The sequence below is a fragment of the Trichosurus vulpecula genome, chromosome 8 (genome assembly GCF_011100635.1).
Source record: "Trichosurus vulpecula isolate mTriVul1 chromosome 8, mTriVul1.pri, whole genome shotgun sequence".
Taxonomy (NCBI): Eukaryota; Metazoa; Chordata; class Mammalia; order Diprotodontia; family Phalangeridae; genus Trichosurus; species Trichosurus vulpecula.
Window position 1 is genome coordinate 1,758,763 of NC_050580.1, and position 27,593 is coordinate 1,786,355.

The following is a 27,593-nucleotide window of genomic DNA, read 5'->3' on the forward strand; positions in this document are numbered from 1 at the left end:
GGGCCCCGGAACGTGGGGCGGGGGCAGGAAATGCAGCCGCAGCCCCATCTCCGCGCCTCGCCGGGGTCCCCGCTTTCTGATCGGCTTTCAGCCAAGCCCGGAGGGCGGCCTCGGGGCTCCCCCACGGTGCCCAGGGGCGGGCCCAGTCTGGACACCCCTGCCAGGGTCGCTTGCACCCCCACCCCCGAGCTGGGCCGACAGATGACAGACTCACCGGGCGCCGGCTGCCGCAGCTTCTCTCCGCAGGCCCTAGAGTGGGGGGCGGCCGCGGCACAATGCGGGGGGAAGGTTCTAGGCCGGAGCGCCGAGCGGCTAGTCCCAGCCGGGAGGCAAGCCCTGAAGGCCGCGCCTAGCGCTGCGGGGTGGGGTGGGGAGGGGCGGAGCTGCGTTACCTGAGCGCCACGGGTCACACGGCCGACCGGCGGCCCCCGGCAGTCCCCGGCTTGGGGGCAAGGGGGCTGGGGAAAGCCTTCGGGTGTGTCGGGGTTGGAAGGGTTACATAGTAGCGCTCTTGTGTCGGCACGCCCCCTAGCGGCGGGAGCGGGGCCGCTGCCCCAGGCGCGGGGGTGAGGGGCGCGCGGGCGGGGGCCGGGAGAGGCGGGTATTGGGTTGGGCGAGGGAGGCAGGCACCCCGGCTGGCTCCTTCCGGCAGCGTCTCCCCGCCCGGCGCGGGGCTGGCCCGGACAGATGTGCCCCCGCCCTCCCGCCTGCCTCTGGGCACTACGGACCCCAGCCCGGGATGGGAGAGGGAGTCCTCAGGGAGCGGGGAGAGCTGCCCCTGGGCCAGCGTCAGATCTCCTGGAGGCAGCCTTCTGGCTCCCTCCCCACCACCCAGAACAGGGCACTGCACACAGTAGGCACTTAATCTAGCTCTTCTCCCCTCAGTTTCCTCATTTGAAAAGGAAGGGAACACGCGAACGTCGGTCCGCCTGTGGGGTGGGGGTGGGGGGCGGAGAGCCTTCCGGTGCCACGGAAATCACTCCTCCAACAAGAGTGGACGAAGCTCCCCCCTCCCCTCCCCGTGCCAGGCACTGTGCTGAGGGGGAAAGGAAAAATGCCAGGCGCCCCGGCCCTCCAGGAACTGGAGGCGTTCCCATTAGCGCCCCACCCCCACCCAGGGTCCCATCCCCTCAGGGGTTCCTCGAGCTCTCTCTAGCCCCTTGAATTGTGCTAGAATCGAAAGCGGTGCCAGGCAAGGACTCCCCCTGGGGAGTCGACAACCAGGAAACCTCCCGTTTCCAGATTGCGCCCCCCTCGACTTTCTTTAGGCTGTCAGCACTGGGCCAGGCATTTAGTAGGTAATTAATGGATGTTTATTGAAGACCAGAAGAACCCGGCTGTGAGGCACTGCAGAAACTCGGGAACCCAGCCCTGATCGCTGCAAATCAATTCTCTGTCCCAGCCTAGAAATTCTTGGAGGGAGGAACCTTCCGCGGTCTCCTTCCCCGGGGGCTTCGCTGTGGAGCTCGCCTGACCCAAAACTGGCCCCTCGGGTAGGTTCTCCTAACCCCCTCGCTACGCCCGCCCCCTGCCGGCTCCCCGAAGAGCGGCCTCACTCCCACCACTCCCCTCCCCCCGCTTCACACCCGCTGGGTGGTGCCCCGAGGCCTTTTGTCCTGCTCATTTGCAATCCAACAGCCGGGCATTTCCATCCGAAGCTTAACTAGCCCAAGTCCCAACTATGCCCCAAATGGGGTTGGAAGCTGGGGATACCGGGGCGGAAAGGAATCATTCACAGCCCTCTGGGAGCTTCCAGTCTTTTCTAGCTGGATCCATAGAACAGGGCCAGGCTCGGCCCCAGGATTTCCCTGATAAAGGGAGCCACTTGGATTAAGAGCCTGCCCCTCCCAAGCAGGCTGGCACCTTCTTTGCAACAGAGAGCGAGCTGCTTAAAGCGCAGGAGAGGCGACTGCACCTCCCCAGCGTCCCACACAATGTCTGAGAGGCAGGACTGGACCCCAGGCCTTCCTCGTTCCCGAGGCGGCTCCGTCCACTCCCCCAGACTTCTCAAGCAGAGACAATCAGCCATTCCCCGAGCTTTTGTAAGCACCTGCCCAGCAGCTGGGCTGGCTAGGGGCGGAGAGACTCCAAAGAGCCCCTGGGCCGGCGGTCTACGGGGGAGGGGGCAGGAGCAGGAGGGTATATTGTTAAGATCAGAGAACAGAGGGGGCAAAGCCTGTCTGTATCTGAACGGGTGGCCGGGCCGTGGATATCTCGGAAGCCGGATTGCGGATGACTCTCTGTGCCAAACCAAGGCATGTTCGGGGGGCCATTTGAATTGTCTTGAGCCAGGGCGAGGCCTTGCGTGTCACGCCTAGGGGATCTTCGGGAAGGCACCTTGGCACCCTCGTGATGGATGAATGGGGAAGGCAATTAGGAAGCAGTCGCAATAAGCCCGGCAGGAAGTGAAGACCAAATTGGCGGGGTTCACAGGGTTTAGGTGGGGGAAAAGAGAAGAGATGTGAGGGCAAGTCAGGAAAAAACCACCGGGCTCTGGGGGGGGAGGGTGGCAGCAAGGCCTTGGGCGTATGAGTCATGGGCTGCCATGAGCTACGGGAAGGGTGGCAGTGCCTTCCACAGACCTGCGAGGCTAAGGTTGGGAGCAGGGTGGGGTTCCCAGGGGAAAAGCAATGTGTTTGAAATGGCAGGACAAAGTCCTGACTGAGTGTCCCCATGGGAGGAGGGTCTGAATGACTGTCCCCAAAAGCAGCCTAGAAGGAAGTGGTCATTAAACCCCAAGGAGAGTGTCAATAGCAGGGTCTCTAAGAGGGGCTTTATCAAGAACAAGGTCATTGGTGGCCTTGGAGAGAACGGTTTCATGGGGTGGGGGCACAGAGATTGGGGAGGATTGTGACGGGAGCCGAGGGTGAGGAAGTAGAGGGACAGTGTAGCCAGTTTTTAGTTTGATTGAAAAGGAGCTGACACAGGCAGGTCAAGGAGAATGGGCAGGATCCAAACGTGCCCTCAGTGGGCAGGAGTCAGGAGCCAATCACTTAGAAGACATTGGGAATGAAGACAGAGAAAAGCTCAAAGGGGCTGGAGATGGAGGGACCAGGGCACAAGGAGAGGGTGCAGCCTTGGCACAAAGGCATCTCTTCCCTGAGAGAGGAGCAAAGAGAGAATGGGCATGTGGCTGGGGGAGGAGGGTGACAAAGATCTGAGAGGCAGAGAGATGCTGACAAGGGCCTCCGCTTTCCTAGAGAGGGAGGTAAAGCAGCACTGGATATCCAGGTCTTCCATCACATATGTGGCTCCTTGTGGGCACCAGGAAGTCTGAAGCAAGGTCCTCTGACAAAGAGAGAGGGGTAGAGGCTGGTGTGAGAACCCTAGGAAGAGGTTTGGAATGACCACTGGCTGGGAGTGCCCCCCAAACAAAGGGGAATGAAGGGGTTAAATACAAGGAATGAGGGCCTTGTCATGGTCATGTGACTTCTGCCAGGCTTGGTTCAAGCTCCCTGGGCAAGAGGAATGGAGGGGGACCAAGGCAGGGATGGCCAGGGCCAACAGATGTAAGACTTGGCACCAGGGGCAGAGATGATGTGGAAAAGGAGGGAGAAGCTGGAGAGTCACTGGTATCCTCTTGCTGGCAAAGCCTCCCTGGCAGCCACTTCCAGGTTCTTCCTCCTCAGCATCTTTTCCTCCCTTGAGATTAATGCAATCCCTGTGTATCACCCAGAGTCAGAGCCAGGAGCTCTTATCTACCAACTGCAGGATCCTCCCTTCTTTCCTGAGAGACTTCAGGCTTGGTGATGTCTTTTTGGACTCCTCAAAGGCTGCTCTCACTCATCCTGGGGGACTAGAGCATAGATATGGATCTTCCCTCCAACACCCTCCAGACCTAGCATTGTTCTCAGCCTCCTAGCCACCTCCAAAAGAGGGTAGAGAGGATCATAGAATCCCCCGGAGGTGAACTCACTAAGCAAAAAGGGAAAGAGAAGAGGGAGGACCCAGCACCCCACCTTGGAGGACACCCAGGGTGAGCAGACATGACCTGAATGGACATCCAGGAAAGAAGGGAGAGAAGGACCAGTCCAACTGGTCAGAGAAGAAGGGGAAGAGTGTCCAAACAGCTAGAGATAAGAAAGATCCAGAAGAGGTGTTCGCACCTGCTTTTAATGGGTGAAGGAATGAATTCAGCATTACAATAACCTGCCTCATGTCCATCTCCAGCCACTAAAGTGATTTTCCTAAGATGCAAGTTGGATCCAGTCTAATCCAAGAAACATTTACTAAGCACCTACTGTTTGCCACATTTGGGCAATTAGGTGGCACAGTGCAGTGGGCAGAGTTCTCGCCCTGGAGTTTAAATCCGATTCTTCCTTACTGTGTGACCCTGGGCAAGTCACTCAGTTCCCTCATCCATAAAATACGCTGGGGAAGGAAATGGCGAACCGTTCCTGTAGCTTTGCCAAGAAAATCCCAAACGGGGTCACGAAGTAGAGGGACAAATGAAAAAAAACCAAAAACAACGTGTCAAGTGCAGTCCCTGCCCTCGAGGAGCCTGCAGTCCTAATGGAGGAGATACACAAAAGGAGCAGGAGAGGTGGTGGACCAGGGCACCCTGGTGGGGGGCGCAGGGGAAGCTGTGGAATCTTGTCCCATGAAGTAAAAACCAGGTAGAATGGAATGAGCCCAAATGTCTGCTTTCTGCCCTCTATAAAGAAAGGCTAGGAAGGAGGACTCCAGCCACCACCCTGAATCTGAGTGGGGAGGAGCCTGGGGGCGATGGCGTCAGTCAAGGCTTGAGTTAGCCCAGGGTGACAAGATTAGAAGCGACGAGTTTATCCTGGGAGGAGCAGCAGATGTCAAATGGAGTGCTCGGAGAGACCATTTTCTGCCCTTTGGAAAGGAGGGATGGGGAGGAGTGGTACTCCACCCTCCAATCTGAGGGGAGGTTAGGGTTATCTGGAGCAAATCGAAGGCCCTCTGGCATTTGAGGTCCTGCAGAAGCTGCCCCTCCTCCCTTTCCAGGCTTCTCATTCCTTACTTCCTGACCTGAACTGCCAGTCCTGTGAACTCGCCAGTGCTGTGATGGCGGCCTCCTGCCTGTGTCCCCCTCTCAGCTCTAACTCTTCCACCTCCACTGACCACTGACCTCCCCAGCTTCCTTTAAGTCCCAACTAAAGTGCCATTTTCTATGGGATGCCTTCCCCAACTCTTCTCAATCCCAGGGCTTTTTCTCCGTTAATCATTTCCTGTTTATAAGCGCCTCTAAGGCTGTTGTTGGGGCAGGATGGTGGATAGAGCTTAGGGCTTGAAGCCAGAAAGATCAGAGTTCCAATGTGACACCCTGGACAAGTCATTTCACCCTGTTTGCCTCAGTTTCCTTACTGTCAAATGGGCTAGAGAAGGAAATGGCAAACCAGTTTAGTATCTTTGCCAGAATCTGCCCGCTCCTCTACCCTAAAAGAGTCAGGAAGCTTCCGGAAATAACTAAACAACAAAATTTATTCTGTATCTTTTTGCTTTCTATACATTATGTTTATATGTACTCTTCTCTAATAGATAGCAAACTCCTGAGGGCAGGGACTGCGTTTTTTTTTTTTTTTTTTGCCTCTCTGGATATCCCTGCTTAAAAATTTGATTGAATGATCTCTAGGTTCGGTGCTAAGTACTGGGAATACAGATACAGGCGCTAATATTCTAGTGGAGGAGACCCAGGGCAAAGAAAAGCAGATGAATATAGCCATCAAGCCCACAGAGCTGATCTGATCCTGAGCCAGCCTAGAAGCCTGAGAAGGAAGACCAGGACAGGTATGAAGAAGGCAGAAAGGAATGTCTGCAAACCTTGGGAAGAGACGGAGTCACCTGCTAGAGAGAGTGGTCCCCCTTCTGATTCTCAGGGTGGGGGGAGGGAGAGATCGCAGGTTCACAGGTTCTTACCCCTCCCCCACCCAATGCACCCATCCTCTGAACAAAGAAATCAAATAAGAGAGTCAATTAACACATTGATGAAGGCCCTGGAAAAAAAATGGCAGGCAAAGCCCACCCTCAAGGAGTTCACAATCTGCTCCCCAAAGCCTTTTGGCACAGCATCCTCTCCTTACTGGTGAAGATCTATACCTCATGCTTGCACGAGGAGTGAGGTGGAGTCTGCACGACGAGGAGAGAAGAGAGATCCCCACCTTTTCAGTCTGTCTTTGGAGTTCTGGCCACCAGTGTCCAGAGAAGACAGGAAGGATTCCACCCCCTGTGCAGGCAAGAAGGGAAAAAGCCTACTGTGAGATGAGTTTAGATTTGTTTATCTTCTGGCTGAGAGTGAGTTTAAATAGGACATGTTTCTTTGGTGGTTTGGGGTGCTGGGAAGCCCAAAATGCAAGGGTTCAGGGGGTCTGCCCTGAAAGACGACCACCCAAACCGTTCAGTGGAGTAACAAGGTTTATTGTATTGGCAGTAGAAGCGGTAGATTCAAAGAACCTGCACAATTATGATGGGGGTAAGATTGGTACTTTTATAAGGAAAAGACTGAGGACATTTGCACGGGATTAAGGAGTGGCAAGTAGCCTGGGGAGGTCCTGGGTAACAGATGAGGGGTCCAAATGGCATTAAGGAGTGTCAAGTAAGCTAATTAAGTAATCTAGGTGGTCAGGGGCGGTCAGGTGCCTTGGGCACCTGTGATCTGGGCTACTGAAATATATGGGAAAATTCGGAAGCTGGGTTGCTTTCAAAGACATGGTCTTTTCCTTTTAGAAGTTCAGATCCCATCCCCATCAGAACCATCTCAAAGAAATACTGGTTAACAGTTTCATCACAGAGGCCAGCACTCCTCAGGCATTACCTGTAGTAGTGCTGCCTGAAAAACATGGCAAGATAACGATGTGAACTGATTGCAGAACTTTGAACTAAAAGACTCCAGTGGACCAGGACCCTATGCCACAGTTCAAGAGACCTGGATTGTCTGCTAGACAGTCCTGTATTTGCACAGGGGATGTGAGGAACCGTCTATGTTTGAGAAGGACAAAGAAAAGACTGTCTTCAGCTGTTCAGAAACTGATGGGAAGCGAACTCAAGTAAAGTTATTGAGAGCCTGAGCAGCTTGCCCACGTACAAAAGAGCCCCAGAGAATGGAGGGGGCCCTATTGGGATGCGGCACTGCAACCGCCTAGTGCCCATAGGAGAGCATTTTCTAATGATCACATCTACCACCTTCTGACCCAGATGTGGGTGGGGGTGGGAGAGTTTTCTAGGCATGAGAGACAACCAGACAAAGTGCCCAGAGCTGAGAGATGGGCACAGCCAGGAGGCCGCTGTCACTAGACTGATGAGTATGCATCAGGAACTAAGGTGTGAGAAGCCTGGAAAGGAAGGAGGAAACCAGGTTTTGGAAGGCTTTAAAAGCCAGAGGATTTTGTGTATTTGATGCTGGAGGCAGTAGGGAGACTCTGGAGTTTATTGAGTAGGGGGCTGTCATGATCAGACTTGTGCTTTAGGAAAATCAATTTAGTGGCTGAATGGTAAGATGGACTGGCTTGGGGAGAGACTTGAGGCAAGCAGACACGGGGTGCCACACCCACATCCCCCAAGAAGCTATTGCAGTCGTCCAGGTGTGAGGCGATCCAGGGTGGTGGTGGTGGTATCAGAGGAGAGGAGGGGGGGTACTGGAGAGATGCTGCAGAAGGGAAATTACCAGAGATGGGGCAGAGGTGAAATCAGCAAGAGACAGTCCAGAGGGGAAGTCAACAAGAGAAGGTCAAGAGGTTAAACTGACAGGAGAAATTCACATTCAGGTAATTGGGGAATACAACAAAAAGGGAAAATGGTAAATGCTGGAGGTGCTGCAGGAAAACAGGCGCATGAACACATTGTTGGCAATGCTAGGAACTGGTCCGGCCATTCTGGAAGGCAACTGAGCGTTATACTACAGAGTCCCCGGACTGTTCCTACTCTGACCTGCTCCTAGACCTATGCCGTGCAGAGATCAAAGAGATTGGATGTGTATGTACAAAAATGTTTACATCAGCTTTTGTGATGGCAAAGAACCAGAAACTAAGAGGGTGCCCCTTACTTAGGGATGGGCACAGAAGGTAACAGAATACTATGGGGCTATTAAAAGTGACAAAGAGAAGCCTAGGAAATCTGGTGTGAATAGATGCAGAGGGAAGGGTACAGGTTGGAGACAACCACAACATAAAGACCTTTGGAAGATTCAAACTCTGATCTAAGGAAGCGGAGGATGGATGATGAAGATGCTGCCCCCTCCTGACAGAGAGGGGATGGACTCGACTGGACATAGGCGTTTGGGAACACAGCGTGGGAAATGGCTTTGCTTGGCTATGTGTATTTGTCATAAGGGTTTTGTTTTTCGTGGCTGAGTGGAGGATGGGGGATGGAGACTGAGGCATGCAGACCACTCCCCCCACCCCCAGTAGCTACTGCCATAGTCCAGGGGTGAGGTGATGAGGGTCTGAGGGTCTGCCCCGGGGTGGGGGCAGGGACAGAGGAGAGGAGGGAGTGTATTCTGAAGATGGTGTGAAGGTAGAAACAAGGAGGAGGAGGTTGTTGTGGCTAGTTTGATGCATACCAGTCCAGCCGAGACCCAGGGCAGGGAGGGAGGGGATGGGAAGAGTGTAAGATTTCATCCTCCATGATGCAGGGAGCTAGAGCCATTCAGGTGGAGCCCATGGCTGGTCCTGCTCCCTAGGAACTTACAGTCTTATAGAGGGGCCAGCATAAGGACACCATTTCCTATGGTGGGAACCGTAGCCCAGCCTACAGCATGAGAGAAAGCTTACTAGAATGGGGGGGGTGCCCTTCCCTGCCCATTCCCCATGTCACAAGCACAGAGCACCCCCCCCATATCCAAACCACTTCCAAGTCTTGCCAAGCTTGGAAGACCGCTTAGCCCTGGCATGTGGCCGCTCTCGCCTCCATTCACCAGCCGGCCAGCCCCTAGTTTGGGCTCCTGGCCTCTTCACTGCACCCCCAGCCTCTCAACCCAGAGCTGCCTCAGAGGCTCCCTAAGTAAGTCCCTGCTCACAAACTTCCCCTGCTCCCAACAAGAGGGAAGAGCTGGCAGGTGTACACAAAGAAAGTGCTTTACATCCCTTATCTCATTGAATTCCCCCCTCCATGCCACCCCCTTGTACCTGCTGCCCTGCCCAGGGTACAGGCCTTCTTTTATGTCAGTGTTGTTGTTCAGTCACTCTCTGTGGCCCCATTTAGGGTTTTCTTGGCAGAGATACCAGAGTGGCTTTGCCATTTCCTTCTCCAGCTCATTTTACAGATAAGGAAACTGAGGCAAACAGCGTTAAGTGACTTGCCTAGGGTCACCCATCTAGGAAGTGTCTGAGGCTGGATTTGAACTCAGGTATTCCTGATTCCAGGCCCAGCACCCCAGCCGTTGTGCCATGTAATTGTCCCTGCCTTTCTTTATGGAGAGGAGAAATTGGAACAAGATGCCCTCATCTCTTCCTACTTGTATACTGTCTTGCCCCACTAGAGTACAAGCTGCTTGAGGGCAGTGACTGTCTTTCTCATTCTCATTTGTATCCCCAGGGTTTAGCACAGTGCCTGGCACCTAGTAGGCACTTAATAAATGTTCATTGGATTTCACTGGGTTGACCCTCACAATAATCCTGGGAGGGAAGTGGTGCTAGTATTATCCTCATCTTACCTGTGAGGAAACTGAGGCACAAAGATGTTAAGTCATACATCGGGGAGCTATCGGAGCCATAGCTCAAATCCCAGCACACTACCCAGCTGCCTCAGAACAGAGCATCACCCCGGCCTGATTCCACTCACTTCATTACAGTCCTCTGCCATTCTCGGTGCCAGTCAGCCGGGCACCAACATGGGCCCTCTGTCTTCTCCAACCTCTAAGCCTTTATCCATGCCTCAAAGTCTGGCATGCCCTCCCTTCTCACCCCTCATGCCCCCTTCCATCGGTGTGGGACCCTCTCCTCATTTGGGGCAGGGTGGGGCACTCCTCTGTACTACTGGGGAGAGAGCCCTCAGCCAGTAGAAATCAGCTAGCTTTCATCCATGCCCAGTTTGGAAACCTCCACCTATGAATGCAGAACCTGTCTTCATTCCCCTATTTGTCCTGTCACTTTCCTTAAGTTACCTTGTATGGAGACATTGGAGGATGTGCCATATTCCCCAGAGAACCTCAGCTCCTTGAGGGCAGGGAGCTTTGTTTTTGTCTTTGTATTTCTGGTGCCTAACATGGTGACTGGCACACAGTAGGTGCTTAATAAATGTTTATGGAATTGAATTGCCTAGATGTTCTAAGAGCCTTCAGGCCCGGAAAGAGAAAGGAAAAGGGGAGGAAGAGAAAGATCCAGCTCCCCAGAAGGCCTCAACAACCAATTACAACAACTAATTAAAACAGGGCTAGAAGTACCTGTTAGATGCTGTCCTGGCAATCAAAATGGGCTCTTAGCACTCAGTTCAACCAAGTGCCCTTGAAGAGTTTGGCCTTTGTTTCCTTGATTAGATTGGGAGTCCTCAAGGGAGGACCTAGTTTGCATGGGTTTCAGTGGCATGTTTGGGACATCAGAGGCTTTTAGACCATGTGGGTTTAAGTTGCCTCTTTGTGACGATTTTAGGTCACGTGGGTGAGTCGCATGTGTGACTCACCCTTGACCCTGAAAAAGGTATAAAACCAGGGGTTGGCTTTCTCTTTTTTGGAGCTCTGACTCATAGCTGTGGTGGCGTGTGTGACTCTGGGCCAGCTCTTGTTATGAGCTCCTGGGCTGAACTTAGGTGTTGGTAATTATGAATTGTATTTGGTCCGTCTGTCCATGTTTGTAATTTGTTTGTATTTGCTCCGTAGTTCAGGGTGCTGGCTTTTCCCCCTGAACTAAGTGAATGGTATTTGTATGCTGAATTAAAGTAAGCCTGTTAACCCCTTAACGTTGCTTTCCTTAGTAAAACAGATCAAAAGAACCTGGGCTTTGGCAGTATTCTGTGAGCTGGTTGTTGCTGATTTTACACTCCCCACAGCAGCTGCTGGCCGGATTGTTGAAACAGATGCCCCTTGTCCCTATGCCCACACACCTCCCCTTATACACACACACACACACACACACACAGACATATCCTTTGCTTTGGAAAATGGGGATCAAGTTTCTATTGATGTTTGTTCCTTGGACAAAGCCCTGGCCAAGAGGAGATTGGGACAATCTTCCCTTCCTTCATTGGTTTTCCAGTTTCCATGGGCCTCTTTCCATCTTCCTTTTCCAAGTTACCTAGGATGAACTGCTTATCACTTAGGTCTCAGCAGCTTGGCCTAAATCCAAGGTTATTTAAGGAGGGAGAGAACCCCAGACAGTTGGCCTCAGGCTTCAAAACTGGCCCATACTAATCTTGGCCTTCCCATCTGATTACTGGGTCTGTTGTTGCTCAGTCATTTCAGTTGTGTCCCATTCTTTATGATCCCATTGAGGGTTTTCTTTTTTTTTTTCTTAGTAGTATTTTGTTTTTTTCCAATTACATGTACAGATCGCTTTCAATATTCACTTTTATAAGATTTTGAGTTCCAAATTTTTTCTCCCTTCGTCCCTCTCCACCCCACTCCCAAAGACAGCAATCTGATATAAGTTATACATATGCAATCATATTAAACATTTCCACATTAGTCATGTTGTGAAAGAAGAATCAGAACAAAAGGGAAAAACCACGAGAAAGAAAAAACTGCGAAAATAGTATGCTAAGATCTACATCCAAACTCCATGGTTCTTTCTCTGGGTGTGGACCGCCTTTTCCACTGTGAGTCTTGGAATTGTCTTATATCATTGTGTTGCTGAGAAGGGCTAAGTCTATCACAGCTGGTCATTGAAAAATGTTGCTGTGTTGCTGTGTACAGTGTTCTCCTGGTTCTGCTCACTTCACTCAGCATCAGTTCGTGTAAGTTTCTCCAGGTTTTTCTGAAATCCACCTGCTTATCATTTCTTATGGAACAATAGTATTCCATTACATTTATATACCACAACTTGTTCAGCCATTCCCCAATTGATGGACATCCCCTCCATTTCCAATTCTTGGCCACCACAAAAAAAGCTGCTATGAATATTTTTGTACATGTGCATTCTTTTCCCTTCTCTTTGGGATACAGACCTAGCAGTGACATTGCTGGATCAAAGGGTATGCACAGTTTTATAGCCCTTTGGACATAGTTCCAAATTGCTCTCCAGAATGGTTGAATCAGTTCACACATTTGGGGTTTTCTTGGCACAAATACTAGAGTGGTTTGTTATTTCCTTCTCCAGCTCCTTTTATAGATGTGTCAGATATAACTGAGGCAAACTGGGTGACTTGCCCTGGGTCACACAGCTAGTAAGTATCTGAGACTGGATTTGAACTCTGCTCTATCCACTGGCCCCTTGGGTCTAGTGCCCTCATTTTATTTGTTTTAAATTAATGTTTTAACAATGCCTTTTTTTTTTAAAACTTTACTGTTATCTCCAGATATGCAGCCACCCCTCCACACCCACCCAGTGACCCACTCATTACATTAAGCCTTTCTGTGTAACAGAGAAGAGATCAGAAAACCCAACCTACACAATTGCCATCAGATCACCAATGAGACAGGCTGCCTTTGTAGAGGAGGGAAATGGGTTTGCTGCTGTCATGTCTAGGGCCTTATGGTCTTGCCTTTTCTTTTTTAGTGATCTCGTCTTTTATGTTATGGCAGCCATTGCATCCATTCTTTTCTTGATTTTGTTTACTTCACTCTACACCCACATACTTTGTTCTTGAAAAGGAAGATGACAACAGGGAGGTGATGCCATGACACGCATACAGTTAGCACTTACTAAATGTTAAATGACCAATACATTAACTAAATTCACTCAAGACGCACTGTGTATTTTGAATTCCTTTTATTCTTCATTTCCCAGCAGAGCAAGAACATGCCATTGTATTTCTGGTGGAGGTTTTCTTTGACCTGCCCCTAGCTCAGAAAACCGTTAAGGACTCTTGAAAACTTCTGTATGGATTGTGATTCTTTGGGTTCCACACGCATGTTCATTTCTCTTGTAATAAACCTAGTTTTCTGTAAGTTTCCTGAAGTTGTGATTGCCTGTTGACAAGACCCAGAGTGGAATGGTGGTAACCAACTACAAAGACATGTGGGCAAGTTCTCTGAAGGAATCACAGCCTCCCAAGGTGGCTAAGCCCACAGAGAGAGCCCAGTTTGGAGTGAGCACAAGTTCAAGAGTTCTTTGTGGAGAAGACTCCCCTAAGGCTGGGGGAGGATAGGAATGTTCTCCTGCCTCTGGATTGGCATCTAACAGCAAAATGAGAGACTCCATCTAGCAGCTCCACAGTTCTCAGTTTGAGATTTGAAGCAAAATTGCAAGAGCAGAAACACACCTTCCAGATGGACATCTGAGGCAGGAAGAAGTTAGGGAATGGAATGGACTAGGTTGTGGGAACCCAGGTATTCCAGCCACCCAGAAGATATGGTGAACCAAGGAGAAGTGTACGAGGATTCTACGAGGAGAGAAAAGACAACTATATCTTTCAGTGCCAGAAATTATGAGTTGCCTTTCCCATATATGTGTCCAGCACATATACTTCATTACCACCATGATCTAAGTTTGGACACTGTGTATACATGGGAGAGTATGCTTAAGGTTTAAAGGGAGAGAGGATTGTAGCTATTGGTTTGTTTGTTTATTTTACATATATCTTAGTAAATGCTTTTGCTAGGAGATAAGTCTACAGGCTGAATGTTAATTCAAAACATACCAGTGGGGACTCATTTGCCAGTGTTAGGAGAGTAGGCCCAGGAAGCTGAGGCAGCAGCCATCCTCAGGTGATGTGGGTTAAGGCACGCAGAGGGTATGTTATGCATTCATAATACATTTCTTTCTACAGAAGGGGAACGTAGGCCTAGAGAGGAAAGGTCATGTGCCTAGGGTAACCCAGGTGGGAAGTTACAGGAGCAGGGTTCAAGCCCAGAGCTCTCCCTTTTTGCTGTGTTGGCCTTGAGTTTGGCTTCTCTTGGGCTGCATGGTCTGGCTTGTTCTTTCTGTGGCCCTGAGATTTCTGGCATTTGGAAGGCAGAGACCAACAGGAAACCATCCGTGAGGAGAAAGAAGCAGGAAGAATTGGAGGCCTGGAGAGTCGGGGAGGGAGGGAAGGGACTCAACTGTTCCTGTCCAGAGGCTAGAAGTGGCTGGAGGTCACCTAGCCTGGTGGAGGAACTGAGGCTTGTCTAGGCCACAAAGCTTCCTTTTTCCACGCTGGCCCATCCTGCTTGTTTTCACAGGTAGGATAGTAGAGTGGGCAGGAGATGACTCACTTTTCTTTTGGCTTCTTTCTTGTCTTTTTGCACAGGAGTCGAGCAGGACCAGGAAGACGTATGTGGAATGGGTCAGAAAGTGTCAGTTGTAGGAAGAGGCTGCATTTTCCATGAGGCTCTGGGTCCGAGGCATGGGCACTGATGGGCAGACCGCTTTCCCAGGGAGGCACACTGGCCAGGGCCTAGAGCAGTTTGGGGAGAGAGAAGGAGGCTGCAACAGAAAAGGATGATATTTCCACACCCCCCTCCCCTCTTCTCCCCCCCCTCCCCCCCCCCCCCCCCCGGGGGGAGAGGTCAGCAGCAGTGATGGGGAATCCAGCCGCAGAGCAGAGAGAAAAGTAGTCAGGTAGTCAGGCAGGGGCAGGCCCCCAGGGATCTGAGTGGGGCCAGATGCAAAGGCAGAGCTTCCAACCTCCCAGTCCTGCCTAGGCACATGCTGGAAACCCAGGCTACTCTGAGGGGTTGTAGCACAGGGATCCACTCACCGGCAACGAGGCCTGGGCCCTTTCTGCCACATTTCTGCTCACTTTGGGCCTAAAACATGGTCTTTGTTTCTACACTTAAGGCTTGCTAGTGGGGCTGTTGGGGTGATGGGACCTGGACCCTGAGTTTTCCCACACAACCCAGTCCCTGGCATCCTTCCCTAGGCATTCCGCCCAGTCCAGCCCAGCCCAGCCCAGCCCACCTAGATATTCAATACTCCTTTCACTATCACACCTGGCCCACCCCAGGCTATTTACTACCCCTTAATCCCGTCCAAATGTTCTCCTCGTCTTTTTTTGTATATAAGTGTCAATCTGACTCCCATGAAGCTGCAGATTCGCTCAGAATCTAGCCCACCTCTATTGGCTTCCAATAAACTGTTCGGGTGCATGAACCCTTACATTCCGGCTTTCCAGCACCCCAAGCCACAACAGGGCTACCAGGACATACAGGCTTCTGCTCAGTATAAGGAAGAATTTGCAAACATTCAAGCCTGCCTACAATTGGCACGGCTGCCTCGGCGGGTACTGCCTTTCCCAGGAGACTCTCAGAACTGATACTGGTGGAGCCCTGGAGGGCTGTTGGGAGCATCCACTCTATGGGTGAGCTTGGACTCAGTAGCCGCAGACATCTCTCCCTATCCTCAGACTCCATGATTCTCAAAGGTAAGTGATCGTCAATAAATATAATAAAAAAATGAGTGGCCAAAGGATGCAAATGTTTTTAAAGTAAGAATGGCAAAGTAGAGAGCTAAACCTGAAAGCAGTTCTGAGGTTTTGCCTCCCACCATTTGAATTGTCAAAGATGACAAAAAATGAGACCGATTCATATCAAAGGGTCTGTGGGAAGACTGACACACTGACCCACTACTGAACAGTTGGGAGCTGGTCCAGCTGTTCTGGCTTCTGATAGGTAATTATTCAAGAAAAGGGGTGAAGAGGGCCTACCCTAAGGAAACAAAGGTCCAAACGCTCATAGAAGCAGTTCTTGTGGTAGCAAAGACCTGGAAACAAATTAGGCAGCCATTAATCGGGGGAATGGCTGACAAAATCATGGTGAATGATTATAAAGGAATCCTATTTTGCAGTAGGAGATGACAATTTAATGAGGGCTCTGTACATTCCCAAATCACCTAACATGGCAGCACCGATATGAGAAATGCTTGGGCCCTGCTTCTACGAGACAGCGTGGATACTGTGTGCTGACCTACCTTGTGGTTAGGAGCAGCCTCTTTCCTTTAGCTGGAGAGCTGGAACTGGCTGCATGTTTAAAATTATCTGACTGCCCCCTCTTTCAGCACTGTCTAAGAGTGAAGGTTTTATACAGTCACTGAGTAACACCATGCAGCAGTAAATGTTGAAGGGCTTAAGGGCCACCTTCTCTTTCCCTCAGACCATGGGCTTGAGAAAGGGGCTTGGGATTTGGGTCTCTTTTGTTTGTCATTTTCAGTTTTAGATATAGGGAGTAGAGTCCCTGACCCAGGACTTGAGCCATGGGGACCTTGAAACCCAGGATTCCAGGATAAATGTTGTAACATCCAAGCAAGGAAGCCCTGAGAAGTCAGGGTTCGAAATGTTAAAACTCCATGCAGGGCTTTGGACTTGGAACTAATGCTGTGTAGGAACTGAGCTAAACTGTGAATCTAATGACCTTCCTTTACTCCAAAACCACAGTGGTGGTGGTGGGGGTTATGCCCCGGAGGCACTGGGGGGGTGGGAAAGGTAGATGTTTTATATCTTTGCTCCTGTTATACCTTAGTTGAGATTTCTTTACCAATCTGACTGTTACATGGAACTGGAGTCCCTAAAATTGGAGAGAAGCCAATTGGCAGGGGCTTGAGCCCATGGAAGAGACAAGAGAGCCCCCAGTTGCCCGAGGGTACCAGAGAACCAGTCCACGGGGAGGGGTGGACTGGTAACAGAGATGGCTCTCCAATGGTGAGGGCCAGAGGATCCCTGAGACACAAGTGTAAGGAATTCAGAGAAGCAGGACGTGATTGTAAAGAAGCAGAACCAAGGGGACAGGTAAGCAGATCATGCCAGGGCTCACTGGGACAAAACAGTGTGCACAACTGACCTTCTGGTTCATTGTTTTTCCTTGTTTTGAGGGAGGGTCCAGATGGCTGTGGGAGATGAAATGTGTGTGAGGCAAAGATGAAAGGCAGGAATAAAACTGATTTTTAGGAGGTAAGCAGGGTGGGGGAAGAAGTGAGGAAGCCCTATTTCGTCTTCCTAGGACTTTCTTCTTTTCCTTTTCTTCCTCATTTTCCCTATTTCTCTCTTTCTGTCCACCCCCCCTCTCTCTTTTTGCCAAGACCCATCTCACTTTGGGTTTTCCAGGCACCAGTCTGGAGTCTGACCATTCTGAGTCATTCTGCAAGCCATTCCTGGCCTTACATGAGCTTGGGAATGACAGCCAAGTAATTAACTCAGGCCTGTGCTGACGTCATACCTGCCCACTGGGATCAAACTGAGAGCAAGGCTTTTCCTGGGGGTGGCAGGTGATGAATGTGGCTCTTTGAAGGTAGCAGTAATTCATGCTGATTCCCCGAGGGGAAACTGGGGGCAGGGAACTCACAGGGTAGTTAGTAAACTCATGTTCAGTGGAAATGGTATCTGCTTTGCCTCAGTGTCCTTCTCTGCAAATGTAAAGCAGGCTTGAGCAACACTGGGAAGAGAGGAGGTGTGGCTTAGGCAGCTTTCCTTGCTGGCCTCCGTGAACTGGCTGATGGACAGGAAGCCACAGACTGTCAGGACCAGACCTTTGGGCTCAGTGCTTCACCATCAGGGAGGTGGAGGTCTGGATAGCTCCAAACACATAAGCAAAGGCAGTGTCATGGGGATGTCTTTGGCCTTCCCAGGATCCCAGTGTGAAAGGTCACATGGGTTTGAGTGTATACACGCTGGTAGGGAAGGATATTGGGGGGAAAAGGTCCTATTGGTTGGTTGGTTCTTGTCTTTCATTCTCAAAGAGGACTAAAATGATGTCACTATGTCAGAGTCCAGTTGTAATGCGTCAGACTGTGGCTGATCAGGCCAATATGAGCTCAGAATGCTCTACCACAGGTCAGGCACAAACTGTCCATGTGAACATTAAGGGTGGATGCCCTAAATTTGTTCATCCTGCATTTCCTTTGAGCTGCTTCAATTCTGCTTTGCTCATAGACCACAGTACCTTCTCTGATGTGGTCATACCATGCTGGTGGTCCTATGCCAATGTCTCCCATACCTCACAATTAACTCCAAAGTTCTTAAGAGAGATCTTGAGAGAGTCCTTGTATCGATTTTTCTGACCACCATGCAAGCACCTACCCTGTGTGAGTTCTCTACTAGGTAAGTGTCCCTTTTGCACTTGAACAACGTGGCCGGCCCATCGGAGTTGTGCTCTCTGAAGCAGAGTTTGAATGCTTGGCAGAACCTCATGGTCTGGTACCTCATCCTGCCAGGTGATCTTCAGAATCTTCCTAAGACAGTTCAAAGGGCCCCACGAACATGCCTGTCTGTTTTGGAGGCAGCTAACAATCCTGGGTGGCTGGGCAGTCTCTTCAGAGTTCTAATGCATCCTGCTCATATGGTCGTAGCACCAGATTACCCTGCCCCCATTTTGGAAAGCTGTGAGAAATAGCCCACAGTAATTTGTTTGGTCTCATCCAACTGCCAGGGAGAGAGAGAGAGAGAGAGAGAGAGAGCGAGAGAGCGCGAGTGTGAGTGAGCTTGCACTCAATCTAGTGCAGGAATACCCCTTTCAGGCCCCGAGGCTCAGTAGGAGAGGTTTATAGACTTTCAGAACAGGAGGTGGAGAGACCTTGAGTGATCCTGGAGAGGGCTGTTTCCTAATAGGTACTTAATGGAAGTTTGTGGGATTGAATTGACATCCATGGGGGTGTTTCTCCTGACTTCTCACCCAACACTTCTTTAAGATACAGAGGTGACCCAGGTTCTCTCTGGTCTCCCTGAGCTCAGACATTCTGCACCAAGGCATATGATTGGTGGGATGGTCCCTCTTATCAAAAGCAGGCCAGAGGAAGCTGCTGACAGATCACCACCAGCAGCAACAGCAAATGGAGCTAAATCCACTATTGATTCACTGGGTGCCAGAGACCCCTCTCCCAATAGAAAAGGATTAAGAAGATGAAAGGGAAAACTTAGTCTAGAAATAAGGTAACAGAAGGTGCTTATGTGGTAGAGACCAGAATCCTGAGCCACCTACCCTTCGTGGTGCAGAATTATTAGAGGCATGAAGAATTCTAACAGGTGTACCTCCAAATGTAAATACCAGGTGCCGCTGCTAACCACCCACATGAGCCTCTTCCCTTACAAACCCTGGCCTCAGGGTGTCCTCAGCTCACCCTGGTAGTTAGGCACTTGACCCCAGTTTGGAGGGAGTTCTGAGAGATGGCCAACCCCTCTGTGGTTCTCAAAGAGGGAGTGACCTTCCAGTCACCATCTCGGCTTCTTTCTGGATGTTCACACTCATGCTAATCTAAGAGTTGTGGTTAGTGGGGACTGCCCCATGAGAATTAGATCTGAGCCCCTATGTATCAGAAACCTTGTGTGTTCCCTGACCTTACTCTGTTCCCATGAGCCTAGGCCTAGGACTACCCCTGTTGCAACAATTCGGCCAGCAGCTGTTGTGGGGTGTAAGACCCCAAAAAGACCAGCAACAGGAGCTGCTGCCAGCACAGGTTCTTTTGATCTGATTTACTAAGGAAAGTAACATTAAGGAGTTAACAATCTTACCTTAATCCAACATACAAATATCATTCACTGAGTTCAGAAGGAAAAGCCAGCAACCTGAATTTCAGAGCAAATACAAACAAATTACAAACATACATTAGAAACAGACCAAATCACAATTCATAGTTACCAGGAAATCATCAACATCTGGGTTGACAAGCCAGGTGGCTCCTAGAGTGGCTGCTCAGAGTCCCACACCATTCTTCCACTGGATGAGAGCCCCAGACAAAACACCAACCTTTGGGCTTTTATACTCTGTTCGGGCTCAAAGGATTCACACCTAGTTAGCAAAAGGGTGTGTGCCTGGAGCTTAGCACCTAGTAAGGCTCAATCAAAGACAATTAATATAGCATTCTAAAACAGTAAAAAAAGTCCCACCTTAATTACCAATACAACTCCCCACCCCAGAGTGGGTATATAGTGCTTTCCTTTCTGCTTGCAGTCAGTCACAGGATAAAACATTTACTGTTTGGCTGCCAGTCCACGGGCATGCTCCCAGCTGCACCATGGCCATGCCCCAGTGTTCAGCATCAGGGGGTGGGGGTAGGGTCCAGATTGGGGCTTTTAGTTCTGCTGCTTTCCAGAATCAGCTTGTATTGGGAGTCAAGATGGGCCCTTAGCACTTATTCAACCAAGTGCCCTTGAAGAGTTTGGCCTTTGTTTCCTTGATTAAATTAGGAGTCTTTGATGGCCTCCTTGCCTCAAGGATAAGCCTAGTTTACATGGGTTTGAGTGACATGTTTGTGACATCAGAGGCTTTTAGACCACGTGGGTTTAAGTTGCATTTTCATGACAATTTTAGGTCACGTGGGTGAGTCGTATGTGTGACTCACCTTTGACCCTGAACAAGATATATAAAACCAGAGGTTGGCTTCCTTTTTTGGGAGCTCCGAGCCAGCCGTTGTCGAGCTCCCGACTGAACTCAGATGCTGGTAACTATGAATTGTATTTGGTGTGTTTATAAATGTATGTTTGTACTTTGTATTTGCTCTGAAGTTCGGGGTGCTGGCTTTTCCCCCTGAACTAAGTGAATGATACTTGTATGCTGGATTAAAGTAAAATTGTTAACCCCTTAACGCTGCTTTTCTTAGTAAAGCAGATCCAAAGAACCTGGGCTTGCAGTGTCCTGTGAGCTGGTTGTTGTTGGTTTTACACCCCCACAGCAGCTGCCAGCCGGATTGTTACAGCTTGTCCATCACTAGTGGGGAGGGGAGGTGTGGGTAAGGGCAGGCCAGGTATGAGCAAGAATCTGCTTTGAACATCATCTTGCCTTGTCTGTCCCTGAACTTTGAACTTCCTGCCCCTCCTTGGGTCCAGGTCTCACCTGGCCCAATAGCACATGCCAGCCTTCTCTTTGTCTTCACTTCTTCTGGGCTTAATGGGCAGGGCCTCACTGAGCCATCTGCAGCCTGGGCAGAGCTGTGCATAGATAGGCTAGGGCTTGTCTCTCTACTGTCTCCCCTCTGCTGGTGCCCTTGGAAAGCTCTTTGCCAGCCCTGAGACCTTCCAGAAATGGGAGTTCTGGGGAGAAGTCGTGAGCGCACATCTGCTGCGGCTGCTGGTCTGCCAGAAGCATTCTGTGGTCTGCCTTCATGCAGAATGTCTGAGCTCAGAGGGACCAGGGAGAACCCCCTCCTTTTACAGAGGCAGGAGCCAGGGGCATTCTGTGTTGTCTTTTTGAGGGCTGGCAGTCTTCAGCTTGGCAGAGCAGGTGGAGTTCTACCTACTTACCTATTCCACGTGCGGTGCCTGGGACACCAGGGTGCTCAAGCCTGGCATGTTGGCTGCTGGACCAGAGGTCTAGGACCAGTGGAGGGACCTGCAGCAGTGAGGACACCCCATCGGAGGCCCGGCTCCTGAGCTGGCAAGAGTGCCAGCAGCTGAGGGGCTGGCAGGGTTGTGGAGCCAGTTTCTCCTGATGCCTGTGTGTGTGTGTGTGTGTGTGTGTGTGTGTGTGTGTGTGTGTGGTGTGTGCGGTGTGTGCGGTGTGTGAGTGTGTGTGTGTGGTGTGTGTGTATGTGAGTGTTCGTATATGTGTGGTATGTGTCTGTGTGTGTGTGTGTGGGGGGGGTGTGTGTGTGGTGTGTGTGGTGTGTGTGTATGTGAGTGTGCGTATATGTGTGGTATGTGTCTGTGTTGTGTGTGTGTGTGTGTGTGTGTGTGTGTGTGTGTGTTCTCTTGCACAGGCATGCACACACTGCTGCCTTCATCTCCTTCTGAGGGACCTGGAAGCCAAACCAAAGCTCATAGGCCAGCCCTTCGACTCTGCCAGCTCCTTTAGAAGAGACCAGAGGCAGGGAAACACCAGGCCCTGGACAGGGATTGTTTTTAAGAAAACAAAAGTCAAACATGCTTAGCCTCCTGTGGATTCAGGCCCACTGCCCCCTCTGGGCCCCAACAGCCTAACAACATGAGGCCAGGAATCTTGCCTCTGGATGGTGGCTGCTGACCCTCTTCTTCCTCAGTTCCCTCACCTATAAAAGGGAGAGGTTGGACCAGGTGGTTTCTGAGAGTGGTCACCAGCTCTAACATCCCCTGATACCATTGGGGGAATCCCAAGTGGTCCCTTCTGCTGAATGAAATCAGGGAGAATTCCCCACTCCTGAGGATCAGGCTGCCGGGCCCACCTTTGCTCAGGGATCTCCCTAAAGCCAGGTCTGATCATGGCCCTTCCCACCACTCAATGGCTCTCCCTATGGCCCCCAGGAGCAAATACCAAATGCTTGGTTTGGCCTTCGAGGTCTTTCCAAACCTGCTACCTTCCCAGTCTTCTAGCCTTCTATGTCTAGTCCAGGGACACTGGCCTCTGGGCAGCTGCTTACATCAGATGCCCCATCTCCAGATTCAGGGCATTTTCCCTGGCTGGCCCCCCAGCTTGGATGGTCTCCTTCCAGTCTCAGCCTCTGGCTTCCTTCTTGGCCCAGCTAAAGTCCTGCCTTCCACAGGAGGCCTCTGCCTCCCCTTTGAGGCTGTGGCTGGGCTGCTGGCCCTCCCGAGATGACCTCCAGGCTTCCCTCTTTAGCCTTTCAGTCCACAGTTGTTTCTACATGGTCTCCCCCATTAGACCAGGAGCTCCCTGAGGGCAGGAGCTATGATTTGCCTTCCTGCGTAACCCCAGCCCTTCACACAGTGCCTGAAGAATAGTAGGTGCTTAGTGAATGTTTATTGATGGAATATGGAGAAATAGGACTTTATTGTAGACATTAATCGCATTCAACACATGTATACCTAACTAGGGCTTTGTGGAAAGTCCTGAACTGTGTTCTGGGGACACTATGACCAAAAACCCTAGCCATTCCTGCCCTCAAGAACCGGGGAATTCTGTGGGACAACAACAGGAAATAACATGAGAGAATGATGCTGCTGCTGCAAGGTAACTTGGTATATACATGGGGGGAGGACAGGAGTGGGGAGGGGAAGGAGGGAGAGGGAGGGGAGGGGGAGAAAGAGGGAGAGGGGGGAGGGGGAGGCAGGAGGGGAAGGAGAGGGGGAAGGAAGGAAGGGGAGGGAGAGGGGGAAGGGAGGGGGGAGGGAAGGAAGGGGAGGGGAGAGAGGGGAGGGGGAGGCAGGAGGGGAAGAAGAGGGGGAAGGAAGGAAGGGGAGGGAGAGGGGGAAGGGAGGGGGGAGGGAAGGAAGGGGAGGGGAGAGAGGGGAGGGGGAGGCAGAGGAGGAAGAGGGGAGGGGGGAGGGGGAAGGAGGAAGAAGGCGACAGAGAGAGAGGGGGGGAGAGAGAGAGAGAGAGAGAGAGAGAGAGAGAGAGAGAGAGAGAGAGACCAAGAGAGCAGAGAGAGACCAAGAGAGCAGAGGGAGAACTAACAGGTGGGATGATTGGGGTGGAGAAGGGAATTTATTAAGCACCTACTGTGTGCCAGCTTTGCTTTTAAACTAAATGTTAATCAATGTTCAAATATTAAGTAGATGTGGGGAACCAATTGCTGTCCCCCAACAGGGCAAGAAAACAGCTGGTGGGGGATGGGAGGAAAGTAGAGAAGAGACCCCTAACCCCAGGGTGGAGCCCTGGAACCCGGCAGATGTAGCTCTTTCTGATGCTGAGGGTCCGAACCCCTATTTCCTCGTGTCTCTCCCTGCCACTTGCCTGGCCTCCTCACGGGCTCTGGGACCTCATGGGGTCTCAGGCTCAAAGCTGGAGAAGAGCACCTGATGTGGCTCTCCAAAGCCCAGGCACTGCTGAGGGAGGGCTGTTCCTTTCCTGGGAGGAGCATCATTAAAGCCTTCCCAACCCCTGGGGATGTGGCCTTTGTGAAGCTCCCACTCCCCAAGTCTCTCCCCTATGCTATTCTGATTCTGTTGTCTTGGGGTGGGGGTCCTAGAAACAGAATGGAGGTAGGCTCAGGATCAGAGGATATCTCAGTTGGATGGGTCTTCTAGGTTGTCTGGTCCAAACTAGACATTTGACTTCTGAAGGAAGAGAATATGGGTGGGACTTCCTACCTGTGTGCCCTCTCTGGGTGGCCTCAGTTTCCACATCTGTCAAATGATGGAATGGGACTGGATGATGTCCAAGAGGGCAGTCCGTGGCCGGTCCAGGGCTTCAGGGTGGGTCAGAGAGCAGCCTCCCTCCCCCATGCATCTCTACCTGGGAAATCCCCAATCCCACGTTTCCAGTGCAGCTCTGGAGGGAATCAGGGACCTGGCTGAGAGGTCTGGGAAGCATCTTCTCTATGACCTGCCACCTTTACCTTCTATCTGTGAACAACTAACCTTGGCCAAAAACGCCCAGGGAAACTCATTCTTGTGAGTTTGTCCTGGAAGCAGGGAAGGGGGTGAGGAACCAAGCTGGAGACAGGAAGAGGGAGGGGGATCTGTCTGAGGCCAAAGCCCAGTACACCCCTGAAGCAAGGTTCTGCCGCAGGCCGCTGTCTGGGTGCTCCCTCGGTGGGAGGGGGAGCAGTTGGTTGGGTGGCCCCCGAGGCCCCTTCCAACTGGGAGATTTGGTGATTTGGGGGATGAAAAAGACGTTGACAAAAAAAGGGAGTGGCCTTTTGGCTGTTGACATTTGGATGCCACTTGCTGTCCTTGGGAAAGCAATTTCCCCGCCCCCCCTCCAGCCCCTCCTCTTGGCATCTTCATGCCCCTTTGGGCTCTTTTCCCATAATCAGACCAGAAGGACCCACCCTCCTCCCACTCTGGGGACCCTCCTCTCTTGGGACACTCTGTCGCTAATGTCAGTTTTGGCTTCTCTGTCTCTTCCTCATGACAGTCCCGGCCCGCTCTTGGAGGCCAGGCCTGCTGGGGCTCCTGTCAGGGGTCCAGGGTGGTGGTCTCACTGACTTTGTTCCCCCCATTTGTTAGGGGGTCAATGACCAGCACCCCAGCCCCATTTGTCCACCTAACAGTGAGTAACTTTTATAAAAGGATGTTTGTTTCAAAGGCCTAGCAGCCAGGACATGCTGCAAACATTGTCCTTCACCACCTGGACCAACGGGAAAGCCCAGGGTAGCTCCGTTCCTCATAGTGGTGTTCCCACCCTGTTCTTGTCCAAAGACAGCATCTGGGCTGTCTGACTGAGTCCTCTTCTCAGCATCCTTGGTGGGCGGCTGCGGGTTCTCTCTAAGGAGCCCTGCTCCTTGGGGGCATCGGTGGCTGGATGCCACACCTGGCCTGGGCTCCAACTCCCAGGCTCTCCCAGGCCAAGGGTGGAGACCCTGTGATCGTGAGAGCCGCCGCTGAGATTCTCCAGATATCAGAGCTGAAGCCCATAGTCCTTTTGGGATGCCATCACAGCCATCGCTAGTACCCAGCGCGCAACGTCTACACTTGCACCATAGTCTCTCTTCAAGGCACATCCCTTGTTCGGTTGTTGTTCAGTGGCTTCAGTCATGTCTGACTCGTGATCCTATTTGGGGTTTTCTTGGCAGATATATTGGAGGGGTTGGCCATTTCCTTCTCCAGGTCATTTTACAGATAGGGAAACTGAGGCAAAGAGGTGACATGGTTTACCTGGGGTCATCCGGCTAGGAAGTGTCTGAGGCCAGATTTGAGGTCAGAAAGATGAGTTTTCCTGACTCTGTGTGCTATGGGACCAGCTGCCCTTCACCTGACTTCCAAGCTTCCCTCGGACCGTCGCCAGGGCTCCTGGGGGCCTCCTTGAGAGATCTCAATGACTTCTCTGTCTGGCTCTCTGCCATTCCACTTCTCTGGCCTCCATTATTCTTGCCCCTCTTTATATTGGAAATTCCCAGCTTCCCCCACCTGGACTCGGGCCCCAGCAGCGCCTCATACCCTTAACCTTCACTCTTCAATGCTGTCCCCTAGAGAGACACGAGCCACTGAGGAACCACAAGGCCCGGCCCTAGTGAGACTAAGCAAGCAAGCACTGGGTGCCAGGCGTTGTGCCGAGCTCCAGGGGATGTGGGGAAAGCCTTTGCCCACAAGGATGTTGTCTTCTACTGGGGAATTCCTCTTGCTTCCAGAGAAGTCAGCAAAAAGTCACTGGAGGTGGGATATCGCTCTGCCTGGGGAGGGGCCCCTTCTCTGCCCCCCACCCCCTATACACATGTCTCTTCTTTTGTGGCATTCCAAGAACCTGTGACTTCATCCCTCAGTGAATTCAGCGCTAGAACACAGACCACCAGGAAGAAAGAAACCCCTTGACCATCAAACCTCTGGAGGAGAGGGGCCAAGGCCACTCAGTGCTAGCTGGCTCTCTTCTGCCCTCTGCTGTCCTCCACTTCCGGACTTCTCTCTGCCAGGATCTGGCAGGATCTTTGTCATTCTGGAGGAGTCAAGTCAACAAGTCAATCGGCCTTTATTAAGCATTCGATTATGTGCCAAGCACCAGCAAAAGGAGTCCCTGTCCTCAAGGGGCTGACAGTCTAATGGGGGAGGCCACACGTAGAAACGGTAAAATTTGAAGTAATCTTGTGTGTGTGGGGGGGCACCTTAGGGGCTCTCTCAGCTCTTTTGTGAATTAGACCCATGCTGTAAAAAACCATAAACAGGCATGGAAACCAGCAGACAGTAAGTCTGTTTGACTTGTGGTGAGGAAATTCCTACTTTTCTCCCTTCTCATCCTGTCAATGTGGTCCGAGCAAATCTTACCAGGAGCAGAGTGCCCTCGCTATGCGTGGATTTGGAGAAAAAAAAAAAAAAACCAAAACAGTCAAACAAACACAAGAAGGAATTCTAAGCAGCAATTTTTGTGAAAAAGTGTCGGGGTTTGGGTGGGATGCAGAGCTGAGTCAATAATGAGACCCTGTTTGTAAAGCACTCAGCATGTGCCTGGCGCATAGTGGGTGCTCTGTCCAAACTAGCTGTCATTAATGTAATTATAATTGTTGTTACTGTATGTAAGAAAAAGACCCGAGTGTGAGCAGAGGCTTCATAAGGAGAGAACCCGACCCTGCTGTAGCCTGACGTGGGCCCCCTGGCTCTGGGGCAGGCTCTTGGGTGCCGCTGCAGCAGGTCAGGGGAGAGGGATGAGGGGAGACGATTCCTGAAGAATGTGCCTGCCACTGTGCCATCAGGGAGCGGAGTCCGTTGTACGATCACTTTAAAGACACCTGACGAAGGAGCAGATCCAGGTGGTAAAAACCAGCCGCATTCCTATGAAAAGGATTCATTCTTTTCCCTACCCTCCAGAAGCCCTCCCCAAGTGCACCCTGAACCGGGGCGAGGTTTGCTAGACATCAGCATGAGAACCAGGAAAGACAGGTGAGAATAACATCGTGTTGGGTTTCAGGGTGGCCCCCTCAGGTTTTAGGCAAGAGCCCCCAGCAAGGGAGGAGCAAATACCAGTGTACCCAGAATGTCTGTCCGGGATGTGATTCAGGAACCAGGGAAAACCGGAGCAGGCCTGGAAGACCTTGGGTTATACCCCAAGACACAGGCATAACCCAGAGGCTCCATCTGTGAAGAGAAAATGTGCTTTGGAACGACCCAGGAGATAGTCCTGCCCCAAAGACAAAATGAAGGCTCTTCTCCCTTTGTGGTTGGGTCCGGATTTGGACCAGGGACTCCGATGTTGTTTGGTCCAGTCCTTGCATGTGACACTCGGATCCCTCTCTGAGGCTAGTGCCAGGAGCAGCTGAGAGGCCCATGTCGGAGCTGTCCCAAAGGGGCTCCTCCTCACTGGCTGGGCTGCTGCTTATCAGGGACAGCAGAAC